At 46.2% G+C, this 15,569-nt stretch overlaps 1 protein-coding gene across 7 annotated transcripts in view; it reads right to left on the bottom strand.

Annotated features, from left to right (window-relative positions):
* Window positions 1-14,858, bottom strand: part of GATAD2A (GATA zinc finger domain containing 2A) — a 105,671-nt gene extending 90,813 nt beyond the window's left edge. For 3 of the 7 annotated variants that reach the window (XM_084825573.1, XM_084825574.1, XM_084825580.1), the window contains exon 1: window positions 14,580-14,857. The gene's annotated coding sequence lies outside the window, so the exon portion shown is untranslated. Of the gene's footprint in view, window positions 1-14,579 lie in introns of all 7 variants that reach the window. The other 4 variants (XM_084825554.1, XM_084825569.1, XM_084825582.1 and 1 more) reach the window with 2 other exon arrangements.
* Between the last annotated feature and the right edge of the window lie 711 nt (window positions 14,859-15,569).

Below are 15,569 nucleotides of genomic sequence, written 5' to 3'. Positions count from 1 at the left end.
TGAAGCTGAAGCTCAAATATTTTGGCCACTTAATGCGAAGAGAAAACTCTCTGGAAAAGACCCTGATGCTGGGAAAGATTGAAGGCAAAAGGAGAAGGGGATGGCAGAGGATGAGATGGCTGGATAGCATCCCCGATGCAATGAATATGGACTTGAGCATGCTCCGGGAGAGAGCGCAGGACAGGAAGGCCTGGCATGCTATGGTCCATGGGGTCACGAAGAGTCGGACACGACTCAACAACTGAACAACAACAACTATGGCCAGAAGTTGTGTGCCATTTTGATTGGCGTGGGTGGGGGGAGGGCCATTTAAGGTAAACTTGTGCATCTGGTGAGCCATATGAGGAATAACCATCTCTGCCTGAGGCCAGAATATTCCATAACTGGTGCACAGGAATATCTTGGTTGAAGCACGGTGAAAGTAGCAACAGCACACAGATGGAAGGCTGAAAATATAAGTAGAGACTTGTACATAGGGACCATCCATAAAGTATGTCATGCATCAAGTGGTGGAGAAAGAGGGGTTAGCATTGGTTAAAGCAAGTGGGACTTTCAACAAAACACAGTAATATATCCTGACCCCACAAAAGGAGTGCTCCTGTTTCAGGATCCAGCAAGCCTGGAACAGGAGCCTTGTAGCATGCTACTCAGGCTGCAGGGAGGTTCAGGAGGTCAGGCAGAACCTCACCTCCAATTCTGCCCTTCCCCTGCTGTGCAGTATAACACTAGAAGACTCAGGTTGGATTGGTAGCCCCCAAACCTGAGCTTTTTATAACTATATACCAGTGCAGGGGGGCTTGGCAAGTGGGAAAGGGAAAAGGGTCCTTTTTCTTTTCCTTCCTCCCGAAACATCCAGGTATAGTGCAGGGAGGGGATAATTCTTTTAATGCCATGGCACACAAATCCCCTCAACCCTAGTTCTTCCTTCTCCCGGATGCTTGCTTTAAGTTACTATGGGGGCTTCAGCAAGCCAATCTCTTCTCTACTCCCAACATCCAGTTTGCTTATCCCCCCACCCCCAATTGTCACTTCAACCTTCCATACAACTTGGGGACATACAAGATGCTGTCGGGCTGAGTGTGTGGACGTGTGCATTAGTAGGAAGAGAGGGGAATCTTTTAAGCCATTTCTTTAAAATACACATATACTTATGCATACCTGAGGGATTCCCTAAGTGGGGGCTGGTGGCTCCGATGTCAGTGGGGTAGTGAATCCGCTCCAGGTTTCAATCAGAACCAACCAGAACTTTGAGCTGAAGCACCTTGGATAGCTCCTTTAGAGTTCTCACTGAAACCTGGAGCGGGTTCACTGCCCCATTGACATTGGAGCCATCAGCCTCCACTGCCCCTGAGTATGTCAATATGGGAGTTGTAGTCCCAAACATCTGGAGCTTGCCTAAGATTATTCTTCCCTTGTCAATCCTGCCTCCATTCCCTCTTTCCTTTGTAGTCTCCCCAAGTATAGAATTCTTGACTGTAAGCAGCTTGAGCCTGCTATATATTCTCCCACACTTTGTAAAGCACCATGCACATTTAATCCAGTATACAAATAAATAATTGTCCTTCATGGGAAAACCAGAGCTAGGAACCTGACTTATACCACGTCAAACTCTTTGCCTATCTAGCCAAGTAATCTACTCCGCTTAGCAAAGGTAGAACCTCTTTGCTTCTGGGATTCCTCTGCACCTGTAAGCTATAGTGCTGACTACATCGGGGAGTCCTGGTGCAACCTTACTCTCCCTCCAGCTTGGCACCCCAGCCTGGAGCAGAGAAAGCTGGATCAATACTGCACAGGGTCTCCCTGCCCTGAGGGGCACAGAACAACAGATGCACCCAACATGTTGGCTTAATTCATCATTGCCGCCGCCACCACTTTAATTTATATGTCACTTTTCCACACATTGTGTCCAAAGCAGCTCACAACACAAGAACTGCAATACAAAAACAAGAATGCCTATCAACATATATGCCTATCAATATACAATAATTCATCATTATTATAACAAACAACCCATACAATGTTTGAAGATGTACTATCCCTCCTGAAGGTTCCTCCTCCCTCAACTGTCACCACTAGCACCCATTCTAGCAGGCCATACTGAGGGAGATGAGAGGGGGAAAGACTTGCTTCCCCCCCCCTTCCCGCCTCATTTGTTTTTCCTTGTGTGTTGTGTGCCTAAGACCTAGATTGTGCACCGGTGGGCAGGGGACATCTTGTTTAACTGATTGTAAGCCACTGGGGTTGAGGAGTGGTATGTAAGTACTTTAAACAAAAAAAGATTTTTTTAAAAAAAAATCCAACCATTTAAAGACTATTATTTCTTCATGGGGAATTAGCACCCTCGGCTATAAAACGTAAGGGGCTGCTTGACTCTTAAGTGAAACTGCTTAGCATAACCTGTTCACGGGGATGCTGAGGCAGCAGAAAAGCTTGCTTTGAATGACAAGGAGAAGATGAACCAACCTATGTTGAATAAATATGTCTGTATATATGAGAGGATGAGAGAGTGAAGAAGGTGGTGGCTGGGGGGAAGAGACCTGCTGGCCCCAAAGCAACATTTCTACACCTGCAATTAAAAACAATTCATTGGTTTTGGAACTGCTGAACAAGAGTTGAACAGAAGCACCGTGCTGAACTAATTCTGGGAAGGGGTGAAAGTTTGCAGCATGATCCACTGAAACTAGGAGGTATAGGTCAGAGTCCCAGCTCAGTCAACCCCTCCCTTCACACACACCAAAAAGCTTTCACAGTTGATGGCTTTGGGGGCAATTCAGTCATCTTTCAGCCTCATTTCCATCTGTAAAGTGGGAATAATAAAAAACGCCTTCCAAATAAGTCACTAGCCCACAAGTTTTTTTTTTTTTTTAACTGCTAACAGTTTTTATTGATATTCAAAAGGGAATATGATATTCCCTTATGATATTCCTCTCTTGATATTCAAGAGAGAGGGCATGGGCGGCGGGGGGGGGGGGGAACGACCCACTCTTCCTAAACTGGTCTGCTGGAGGTGATTCTTACTCCGTCACAAGCAACCAGGAGTATTTTAAAATCTATTAACCTGCCTCAGAAATTCTTTTGGGACCTACACTCATAAAACTTCTGTGAGGCAAGGAGAGACCTTCTCACACCTTCCCATATTCCAAATGCCCATAACAAAGCACCCGCAACTCACTTTTCAGAAAAACTGCTTCAGAGCAGCTGAACCTTATTTAAATAAATGGAACCATCAACGTTGTTGACAGAGATTAGATCTTACACAGTTAATTGGTTGATCCTGTTTTCTCCCTCACCCTTCCTCTCCTTTTCCCTCTGGCATCTCCTCTCACCTGGATTTCATACTCTAGACTTCAGCTCAACTGTTTCATACTACTTCACCGGAGTTTGGGGCATCCCCAAAGACCAAATGGCAGGATTAAGTCTGTTGATAAACCAGAGTTCAACAACGGGGGAGAGGAAAGTTTGTACTATTTGAAAATAATAAAGGAATCGGCCTGTGGTTAAGGGGACATTTCAAAATAGGAAGGGTAGCCACAGAGACCACAATATCAACTGTTCTTTCCATTTTGACTCTTCTGACAGATTGAACCAGCAGGTCCAATTTGGGGAGTCAAAAGCATTAATTGCTGGGCAGATACACATGAAAACTCAGAATATGCAGATTTTACCCACCCCTCAAGTTTATTTATTGCATTTCTATCCCACCTTTTTTCCTCCAAGGACCCAAGGCAGCGTACATAATCTTCCTATCTATTTTATCCTCACAGCAACCTTCCATTTCTTCTCCATTTTGTCCTCACAACAACAACCCTGTGAGGTAGGTTGGGCTGAGAGTCTGTGACTGACCCAAAGTCTTAAAACAACTCCAGTTGTTTTAAGAACATTAGAAGATCCTTGCTGGATCAAACCAAGGGTCCACCTAGTCTGGCATTCTGTTTACACAGTGGCAACAACACCATCCCACCCATGTTCCCCAGCAACTGGTGTACATAGGCAGACTGCCTCTGATACTGGAAGTAGTATGAAGCCATCAGGACTAGTAGCCATTGACAGGACTTCTCCTCCAAGAGTTGTTTTCTAGCTGTTTCCTCTGGAATCAGGCGAGTAACCTAACTCAGGTTGTAAGGCTGCAGTCCTAGGTACCAGGTTCAATCAGCAACATCACCAGTTGAATGGGATCTCCAGGAGCACAGCTAGGAGAGATTTCTCTTTGCCCAAGACCTGATCAGTAAACCCAGCCAAAGCAGACAATATTGGCCAAGATAAACCAAGTATAAGGTAACTTCATATGTTTAGGGTAGGGTATACAGCAGGGGGTGCAGAACAGAAATGAGATGTAGGGGGCAAACTGCCACACCCACTGGCTTCATCGCCCACCCCTGCCCATTTCAGCATTCTCTGTGCTGAGATAAGCATGGAGTTCTGTGCCTCTCCTCAGCCTGGAAAAAAGGACTCTGCTGATGTTGGGCGGAGGACTCCCAGAAGTGGCAAAGACCCCACATTTGTGTGTAACTTGTCCTAATGTGGAAAGCAAGTGGCACAGACGGACTGGGCTGGCCTGCACTGATGCTGTTATCTCTGATCTGAGACCAAGCCCCACCCCGTAGAACCCCAGGCATCTCTGTGGGCTAGATTAGGCCCCTAGGATGGGAGTTCTGCATCCCTGATCTACAGCTGAGTGGTACGCAGGAGGCCCCAAATCCAGTCCTCTGCATGTCTGGTTGGAAAAGGATCACAGGCAACAGGGACAGGAAAGGCCCCTCTCTTTCTGAGCCCTGGAGAGCTTGTGCCGGTTGAGTATACCATCCTGGGCTGACAGTGTAAGGCAGCTTCATATAAGCACATTACTAGGAAGCAAGCCCTATTAATACTTACCTTTGAGTAAACATGCTTAGGATTATACTGGAAGCCATTAAAACAATCTTCACAATAGGAAGATTTCATATATCCCCCTCACATACACCCCTCTTCATAAACTATACATTCCCTAACCAAAATGAAGTGTTAAGCCTTACCAATGCACATCAGTTTGGCTATCTTCAGAGTGTTCCCTTTGCCTCCAATTTCTCTGCGCTGTTCACTTTTAGATTATAAGCCTCTTGGGGCAGGGACCTCTCTTCAGAGTGAAATGAGCAGCAACAACAAAAGTGCCATGTAAGAACAGACCATGGAACCATGGACTGGTTTAAGATTGGGAAAGGAGTAAGGCAGGGTTGTATACTCTCGCCCTACCTATTCAACCTGTACGCAGAATACATTGTGCGACGTGCTGGGCTTGATGAAGCCAAAGCTGGAGTTAAAATCGCTGGAAGAAACATTAACAATCTCAGATATGCAGATGATACCACTGAAAGCGAGGAGGAGCTGAGGAACCTCATGACGAAGGTGAAAGAAGAAAGTGCAAAAGCTGGGTTGCAGTTAAACCTCAAAAAAACCAAGATTATGGCAACCAGCTTGACTGAGAACTGGCAAACAGAGGGAGAAAACGTGGAGGCAGTGACAGACTTTGTCTTTCTAGGTACCAAGATTACTGCAGACGCTGACTGCAGCCAGGAAGTCAGAAGACGTTTACTTCTTGGGAGGAGAGCAATGACAAATCTTGATAAAATAGTGAAGAGCAGAGACATCACACTGAAAACAAAGGTCCGCATAGTGAAAGCAATGGTATCCCCCGTAGTAATCTACGGCTGCGAGAGCTCGACCATAAGGAAGGCTGAGCGAAGGAAGATAGATGCTTTTGAACTGTGGTTTTGGAGGAAAATTCTGAGAGTGCCTTGGACTGCAAGAAGATCACACCAGACCACGCTCCAGGAAATAAAGCCAGACTGCTGGCTTGAGGGAATGACATTAAAGGCAAAACTGAAGTACTTTGGCCACATAATGAGAAGACAGGATACCCTGAAGAAGATGCTGATGCTAGGGAAAGTGGAAGGCAAAAGGACAAGGGGCCAACCAAGGGCAAGATGGACAGATAATATTCTGGAGGTGATGGACTCCACCTTGGGGGAGCTGGGGGTGGCGACAGCCGACAGGAAACTCTGGCGTGGCCTGGTCCATGAAGTCACGAAGAGTCGGAAGTGACTGAACGAATAAACAACAACACAGATGGCACTCTATGAGGAGCATTTTTTTCTACAAGCCATGAAATTTGCCCTCCCTGCCCCCATAGTTCCAAAGGAATGTTTAATTATTTTCTATAACTTATCTACAAGAAACAATTCCACTACAAAGCTTGACACCGTACACAACTTTTTATCACCCTTCCAGTTAAAATAAAAAGGCAGATATAAGTTTGAGACAGAAGCTATTTCTAGACTTAACCTGCCTCTTTTAATGTCAGACACCCACCTCCTCCCAACATAAACAGGAAAGAAATATTCGATGATTCCTCCTGCCCCCACCTTTTTTGGCAAGAAAATATTTCAAGGAGTTAGACTGTAGCTTCTAGTTTGAAGTGTGATTCACTTGTGAATTATATGGATAAAGTAAAAAAAAAACTGGAGAAAGATTGGAAAGGGCGTACTTCTGAAGTAAATATATTCTCAAAATATAGAGCACCTAAGATAACAACCCCCAATCTTGTATGTTAGAAACAAAGCCTGAAAAAGATGCTTAATGAGCCCGACCACAAGTGAGGGAAGGCAAGGGCTATTTCCTGCAAACAGATTAAAAAGCTCTGTCCTTTCTTTTAAACTCATATGAGGCTTGGGAATGATACATATACTCAAAGAAAACAGATTTCTCACCTCAGTTTCATCATCCTCACACAGGAGAACCTCTTAAGATCTGTTTTAAAAGGACATGTTACTTACTAAAACCATAGATAAGCTGTGGCACACAGCCAATACTCCTAAAGTTAAATTCAGCAGCCTTTACTGATACCTGCAAGTAAGCAGGAGGGCCTTGCATTATATGGTGATCCAAAGAGAGTCTATTTTGTGGAAAGGCCGGATGCAAATTTCACACACAAATACAACAAAAAAGAAAATACTTTCCCCCTGTGCCAGCATGCTTTTAAAGCTTCAGCTTTGTGTGCATTCAACAAAAGACAACAACTTTCCTTTAAAATGTTTGCGCATGTCAATAACGGTGAGTGACAGGCAGAGCAACTGCATATGTGGTGTGTGTGTGGGGGGGAGGGTGAAGGGGAAGAATCCATGGCAGAAACACGGCCACTTCCTAAGTCTTGCCAGCTTGTGCCAGCCAGGGCAGAAGTGGGGACAGGCTTTCCTCTACCCCCTGTTCTATTTTTTAAAAACTTTCCCTTCCATTAACACCAATGGAAGGAAATGCCTTGTTTTCCTCCCTTGCTGGGGCCATGTTGGGGAAATGAGAGCACTTTAGATCCTGTAGATCCAAGGCCTCCCTCACTGTGCTACCGGAATACCCCTTTTCCCCACTGCTAGTGCTATGTGTACACCAACGTAGCTTTCCGCCAGTGTAATGGGGTGGTGTTCCTCCAGAGAATTAAGTGCTGCCCCTCCAGTGTAACAACACTTCTGCAACATCCTACAACTTACTGGAGACCAGCTGACGGGCTGTAGGTGTGCAGCCTTGGAGTCTTTTTCCACATGGCTTTCCCATTTCCAGGAGGGGCAACACAAACATAGGAAGGAGATGTAGCACTGGCTCCTCCCCCCATGACTAGTGGCTTAGTGGCTTATGCCATTACGGAGCAGCGTGGGAAGAAGCGTTGCTGCTATAGCTACCATGAAAGAGAGATTTGTACATGACCCACTTAACCTGTTGGCAAGTAAAACATCTCCTGTAGGCAACCAGGGAAGAAAGCTTCTGGAAGAGAGCTGGCTTTCCAGACTTCTTTATGTAAGATCATAAAAAGAGCCCCTGCTTGGTCAGCCCAAAGGACCAGCATCCTTTTTGCCACAGTGGCCAGCCAGATGCCTCCAAGAAGCCCAGAGGTAGAGCATGAAGATAACAGAACTCTCCTGCTGTTTGTCCCCTAAAACCAGTATTCAGCTATCATGTCTAATAAATATGTGCCCCACAAATTTTTAAGCCAGTGACTCATCACACCTTGTGTCAATGTATTCAATAACTTAACGTTTATATCATGAAGTATTTCCTTCTGTTTGACCTGAATCTATCTCCAGTCAGTTTCATTGGATAGCTCCAAGTTTCTGTATTATAGGAAAAGGAAAAAAAAAGAAAAAGAAATCTCTTCTCTCTCTTTTATCTAGTCCCTCTTCACTAAGGTCTAATTCTATGCCTGTCTACCTAGCATAGGGAAGGGTGGACAGGCAAGTAACCGCTTGCAGATTTATCTGCACAACTCACTGTACATCTAACTTACTTTTTCAGCTGCTGAGTTGGAGACATGAAAAGGCAGAAAAACAATATAACACAGTCTCCAATTTAACTTTTTAAAAGGAGTATGATAAAGCATAACTCTGGCTATTCAACCCCAAACCTGGAAGACATTTTTCAACTCTGACTCCTAAGCCACACTATTGGGAGAACGGTGTGCGTAGGAGGACACAGTGGATTTCATGCACAGAGCATGAAAAATCTTCCTCACAAAGCACATCCCTTTGGGAGAGGGGAGAATGGCATGTGAAAATTCCCCTGTTTGGGGGCCCTCCTGAGCAGATACACACAAAACAAGGGTCCGAGTGACCTGAAAAGTAGGGCAGTTCTCATCACCTGAGGACTTAACATCCCTGTCATTGTATCCAAGAGGAAGGAAATGTCTCACTTCCCCAGCTATTTCAGGAACAGAAATCAATGGGGGAGGATGGGGGGGTAGAGTATGTTGCCCCTTCCACAGGCAGGCACAGGGATTTACAGTTCTAGTCCATAGGCTGCATGGTGTAGTGGATAGTTAAGTCATTCAGGGTAGAGAAAACACATTTAAGTCTTCAAGGGGCAGAGATGTTTCTGGAAACTTTGTTCAGTCAATGCATACTTCTAGCCACTGTTTCCCACATTAACCACATCAGCTTATACATAATTCCCCTTTTCTGTCCCGGAGAGCCATCACTTCCCTGGCATTTCCATCCCATATTTTTTGTAGCATGCCTCTTAGCCCAGACACATATCCCACTCCACACACAAACACGTGATTCATGGCCCTGCATGCGCATACCCAAGCATTCTTCCCTTGCCTATTTCAGTCCTTGTTCCATAAATATGGCATATCCCCAACCAAATCATGGACAATTACTTCCTTGGCGCAACTTTTCAGTAGTGCCCTCCATTACCAACATCTCTCCCTGGTTAACAAACAACACCTCCCACAGTTGTTTCTAGAGTGGCCCCCAAGGTATACAACAAGAATGTACCAGAAAATTAAAGCTAATCTTATCTTGCAAAAGTACATCTTCATCCACCACTCTCTGTGCAAGCAAAACCAGCTCATGCCAGTAAACTCAAAACCACCTGCATCATGCCAGGTGACCAGTTTCTGCCTAGTCTCTCTCAGCTTCCTCTTGCCTCTTCATCCAAACCGTGCCAAAGACGCCACACACACATTGGTTTCTTCTCAGACTTCTATTTTGCCTCTCTATGGCCTTGCCCACCACTTCAGCTCTCAATGGTCACCTATGAAACAACTGCCCACCATTCTTACCAAGCTAGAAAACGTATCCTGGCGAACCAAAACCAAGTGATTACCCCACTGTGTGTGTTAACCAGTTTACCAATGCTAGGATGTGTGTTATCAACAGGGCTTTGTGATGGCTACAATAATTATTTATTTATTTGTAATACTTATATACCACTTAATATAATAAAATATCTAAGCAGTTCACTTATACATATTAAACATCACATTTAAATACACTATTAGAAACAATTCCAGCTACAAGAACGATTCAGAACAATACAAAGAACAGTAAGATGGACTAGCGTAGGATTATTTGCAATTAATTATAAGCCAAAGAAAACCTGGGTGTTTTCAGGAGTTGTTTGAAGCATACCACGTTTTCTGCCTCCTAAACTGCACAGGGCAGGGTTTTCCTGTGGGTGGGCACTTCAACCAACTAGGCCTGCCTTCCAGATACTACGTGGTGATGTTCTGTTGGTTATGGAACAATTGTTTTACATGCATTTAAGCTTTAAAGTAATTGTCACACTCTGTATTCATTGCCCTATGACTCACTGCTTACATTCTCTCTCTGCCTGTTAACTTAGGATAACACTTCATGCATCTAACGAAGTGGGCTCCAGCCCATGAAAGCTTATGCCATGCATTTGATAATCTTTAAGGTGCCACAAGACTATCACTGCTTTTCTTGCAACAGACTAATGCAACTACCCCTCTGAAATATGTTCTCTAGAGTTTTCTTGATGCTCTCCACAACAGCACTTATTTCTAACGCTTCTACCACCAGCAAATTCCCTTTTTTCCTTACACAGAAGAACAAGCTTCTGTATGCCCCCCAACCCATTTTCACATTACCTTCCCCCTGGCTGCACCCCTAATTTCCCTCCTTTCTATTCTCAGTGCCACCTCCTTTTCAGCTTGCCCTTCCTTCCAGGAACACCTGTACCAATGTATTCACACACCATCCTGTGCATATAATCCCAGTGCTTCCACCCTCTTTGGAGTCTCCCTAGCCTGCTCGTTTCTATCATCCTTCACAGTCCTCTACATCCTGCCCCCACTCCATTCTACTCTGTAAGAACCCCGTTGTCTCTCAGCAACTCCCTCTCTTCTCATTATACTGGATGTGCTCGGTACGTACCATCTTCCCCACTGAGGGTACCACCCAGACCAATCTTTCCAAACAGAGGGATTGCTTTGGAATCTGAATCAAGGCAGAGCATCCAGAAGGCTGCACAGAATTATCACATACAGGATCACCTCCTTACCCTCCTCCATCATTGCCTGGCCCTTCTTGACACCCACCATCCCCGCCGAAACAGTGACACACCCTTCCGCCCATCCATTCTTACTTCACCCTCCTCCATTCTGTATGCCCGAGAACACTTCTTTTTCTTGCCTCACAACACCCCTCTCCTCCTCACCCCCCCCAATAACATCAACACCCCCATGAATAATTCCCCCTCTCCCCACTGCCCTGGGCACAAAATATCCCCAACACGTAACTATCCTTCATGAAGTGAATTCCCACCTCACACACAGCCTAGCTTATCATCAGCACAAGCCCTCAAAGGACCAGCTCTTCTCCCTTACCCCCATGCACAGCTATACCCCCATCAAATCACTGTAGGATACTCATGATGGATATCTGTTACCTTCAGTACTGGAGGCAGTATGTCTCCCAATCACTGCTGCTGGAAACACAAGCAGGAAGATGTGATTGTGCACTCATGACCTGCTTGTGGGCTTCCCATCAGCATCTGACTGGCCACGGTGGGAACAGAGCACTCAACTAGATAGGCCTTTGGTCTGACCCAGCACGGCTCTTCGTGTCAAAGGGAAAGAGCTACCACTCAGGAAGTATGCCTCCCAGTTTGAATGGTGCTTCTGCCATGAACCTACTCCACGATATAAATGATACTTGAAAACTTGGCTTCCAGTCTACTTAGCACATGACTTTTGTTGTAACAGCTGCTGTTAGTTTGTTTTATTTCTATTTTAAATTTCCTTCTTAAAAGAAAAGAAAAACAAAAAATAAGTGTTGGCTGACCCAGATATTCCAGGATAAAAGCCGAAGAGAAGAACAGTTCAGTGAACTGTTCACATTTACTTAAGATTAAGAGTTATAACAAATTGTAATGTTTAAAAAGATAATATTTCATTGTTTCACAGTAATAGTTAACCTAATTTGTTTCTGTAATTAGCATAAGCATCAAACCAGCTGCAGGTTAAAATATATTTTGTGTTGTTGTTCTAATGAAGTTTAATGCATTAGAAATACATGACCATTATTCAACTGGTCAAATGCCACCTACCCTAGTAGTATTATTAGAACTACCCACCTCCAAATTTGCATATTCAGTCACCAAAATAGGACCCAAACCTACCCCCACCAACTACCCATTTATGACATGAACACTCGAAAGAGCTCAACAATAATATATATACACCACCATCTTTCAAATTTAAAAAGCCCTCAAAGCAGTTAGTATTAACAATAAAAGACGGGTTTGGGTTCCACCATATTACAGTGTCTCTGTTGTGCTGGGGAAAGTCATGTGATGAAGGGGAAGTTGGAGGTTTGGGACCCAGTTTGGCAAATACAGGAAATGAGCATTGGGGCAATTACATCAATAATAATGATAATCATTAGGGTTACAACCCAGTGAAATAACTTTAATCATGAGTTTTAGTCAATGAAGAACGTATTGGCCAAGTTCACATGATACGCCAGGTTCACTGGGGGTACCACAGTATGTGCTGGGCGACATTTTGAATATGCAACCCGCAATCAAGGGGTTGCTGTGTTGTGCGAGCCTGGCCACCATGGGTTATTTGAAAGTTAAACAATCCTCACAAAACCCTACTACAAACCAAGGTTTGTGTGACGGCAACCCCGATTGCATGTTGCATATTCAAAATGTCATTAAACAACCCCGATGAGCTCAGTGTATTGGGCAAATTGGGCCAACAACAGGCCCAATGAATCAGACCAAAGGTCTATCTAGCCCACAGTAGCCACCCAGATGTCTATAGGTAGCCCAGAAGGGCACAAGTGCAATAGAACCCTCCTGCTAATGTTCTCCAGCCTACTGCCTCTGACCCTGGAGGTAATATATAGCCATAATGACTAGTCGCCCCCCATAGGCCCATATCTCCTCAAACTCCCCCTCATATGAACAGTCTGCAGCACTACATTATAGTAATTAAGTTTATTTAGGGTGCAATCTTATGCACGTTTTGACAGGAAAAAGTCCTATAACCCTCAGCATGCCCCAGCCAACCAGGTGTAGGACTTTTTCCTTTCGAAATGTGAATAAGATTGCGCCCTTAAGCAATGTATGCCCCCACCATTAAACTTTAAGGGAGCAATCCTATCGGGATAGGCGTCCGCCTCTGAACTCGGAGGCGACCGCTTACCAAATGTATGGCGGGAGACTGTGGAGAGGATCCTCTCCTCCGCGTTCCAGCCACGCTCCATTCGCAGCTAGATGGCTGATTTTTACTGTCTAGCCTGGGACGTCAGAGTGCAGGGTGAGGAGGCCGGACGATGCATAGGAAGCAAGCATCGTACTGGCACTTATGCACCCCTTGCCCTTCCCCACCTCCTATTGCCCTGCTTCGCGCTGTTCTTACGAGCCCAGAGATGAGGGCTACGAGGCATCAGGGGAGGGGGTGGGGAGGCAATTCTGTGGCCGTCTACCTGCTGTTTAGCAGCCATAGGATTGCACCCTAAAGCTATAATCCTATACTTACCTGGGAGTAAGCCCCATTGCACTTGAGGCTTACCTCTTAGGAGACGTGCACAGAATTGCACTGTAAATAAGCCTCAAGGTAACTAATTTTTACAACATTTAAGTATTAATATTGTTGTTTATTTATTTGACTTATATCCCACTCTATCCCACATGCTCAGAGCAGCTTACAGTCATTTTCCCCCGCAAATGTTAATAGTATTTGGCAAATCCTAAGAAATTGCTCTCATTGTTAAAAAAAAACACAACTCTCAAAGCAACTAGCATTGGCAACAAATGCCAAGTAGCATTGTTGCTGATAAAAAGTACATGTTATATCAACTTTTTAAAAGCCCCCCAAGGCAACTCCTATGATGCTAAGTTGTCATGATATTGTTAGTTATTATCAAACATCATCACAATCATATAAAACATCCTGGAAGCTATGGTGAAGGGCTATATAGCCAGTGCAATAAACGACAACAAATAATGCTAGTTACCAATGATAACTAATAATGCTAGTTCTTAATAACTAATAGTGCAAGCTAATGACACTAATACCAGTTACTAATAATGACAAATACTATTAATTAAAAACAAATATTAGTTCTTAATAACGAATAATGGCAGTTACCAGCGATAACTAATAATACTAGTTCTAAAGAACGAATAATGCTAGTTCTAAATAATGTATAACGCTAATGCTAGCTAATACTAGATACTAATAACAAATACCATTAGTTATTCAAATCAAACATTATTTCTTAATAATGAATAATGGTAGCTACCAATGATAACTAATAATGCTAGTTACTGACAACTAGTATGGCTAGTTATTGCTAAGAACTAAGAGTGAGAGCTAATGATAACTAATAATACCGGTTACTAATGATAACAAACAGCGCAAGTTATTAACTCATGTTCGCGGGTAAGAAGCGGCAGCCGGTCGCGCTGGTCGCCGACTACTGGCGCGGCTAGCTGCCTCTAAGAGCGCAGAGCGCGGGCTACTGATCGCTGGCGATGCTACCCGCGGTAACAGGCGGCGCAAGCTGACGCCCCGCATTAGCCGGCAACAAACAGCGGCCCGTCGCCGGGCCTCCGGCGTGAGCCCGGCGGCTGCCGCCCGCGCCGAGCCCTCCCTCGAGGCCGCGGGTGCCGTCCCGGGACGCCCTCCGCACCCCCGCAGGCCCGCCGGGCCGAGCGAGCGGCCCGCGCTCTCCCCCGCGGCCGGGGAGGGGAGGGGGCCCCCACGACGGACCCGGCGCCCGCCCGCTCGCTCGCTCTACCTCCGCGTCCCCGCAGGGCCGCCGCCGCGTCCTCCTCCTCCTCCTCGCAGGGAGGGCCTGGCCGGGTGGGGGAGGGGAAAGAGGCTCCCTCAGGTGGCCGCTGACAGGAGGAGGAGGAGGAGGAGGAGGAGGAGGGCGGCGGGGGAGGGGAGCGTGGGACGGGGCACGAGCGGAGCGCGCACGCGCGCGGCGAGGGGGACGGGAAAAGGCGGGCGGGGGGGCCGGCCGCGGAGCCCCGCCCCTCTTCCGTCTTCTCCTCAGGAGCGCCCCTCCAGGCCCCGCCTCTCGGCGCCGGCTTCAGAGCCACGCCTCCTTTTCCCTCCTCCTCGCCTCGGTTTGGAGCACGCCCCGCCCCGTTCGCGTCACTGGGCAGCGTCCCCGCTGGGGCCACGCGCGCTTCCTCGAGAAACCCGTCTCCCTTCTCAAAGCACCGCCCCACCCCCCTCCATTCCGAGCCACGCCTCTTCTGCTCTTCCCCGCGGCCCACCCTGCCCCTGTTTTCGCCTCCTGGTCGCGCGTCCGGTCCGGTCCGATCGACGCCCCCCTACGGTTACTTCTCCGTCGCGGTTCTAATTCGCCAGCTTTATTTGACGGACGGAGCAAGTTGACCAATGAAAAGCTTTAGCGCCAGACCATTAGCAGCAAGAAGTAGGCGGGGCACGGGAGATTCGAAGCTCCTCAGCGCGTCCCTCAGGCCACGCCCCTCCCTGCTTTCTCCTTCCCCTCTCCGGCCGCGCCCCCTCCTCCTTTTCTCTCCTGATGCTATGGAGCTAGATGACCGACTGTAGAGCTATGCGTGGCCACAACCCCGGGCAAATAACCGAATGTCTGCATGAGTGGCCATGGGGTTTCTATGGAAGGTTTTATTACTGAAGGTTTAAAAATAATAATTAAAGAACCAAAGGCACGTGTATTCCGCCGTGCATTAAAAACGTGGTTGTTCAGGCAGGCATTTGGGGTGGGTTAGGGTATTTTAGAAAATGTTTTTAT

The sequence above is a fragment of the Heloderma suspectum genome, chromosome Z, assembly GCF_057233095.1.
Source record: "Heloderma suspectum isolate Gila_16-S chromosome Z, 16-S_ref, whole genome shotgun sequence".
Taxonomy (NCBI): domain Eukaryota; kingdom Metazoa; phylum Chordata; class Lepidosauria; order Squamata; family Helodermatidae; genus Heloderma; species Heloderma suspectum.
This window is presented reverse-complemented; position numbering and strand designations above follow the sequence as displayed.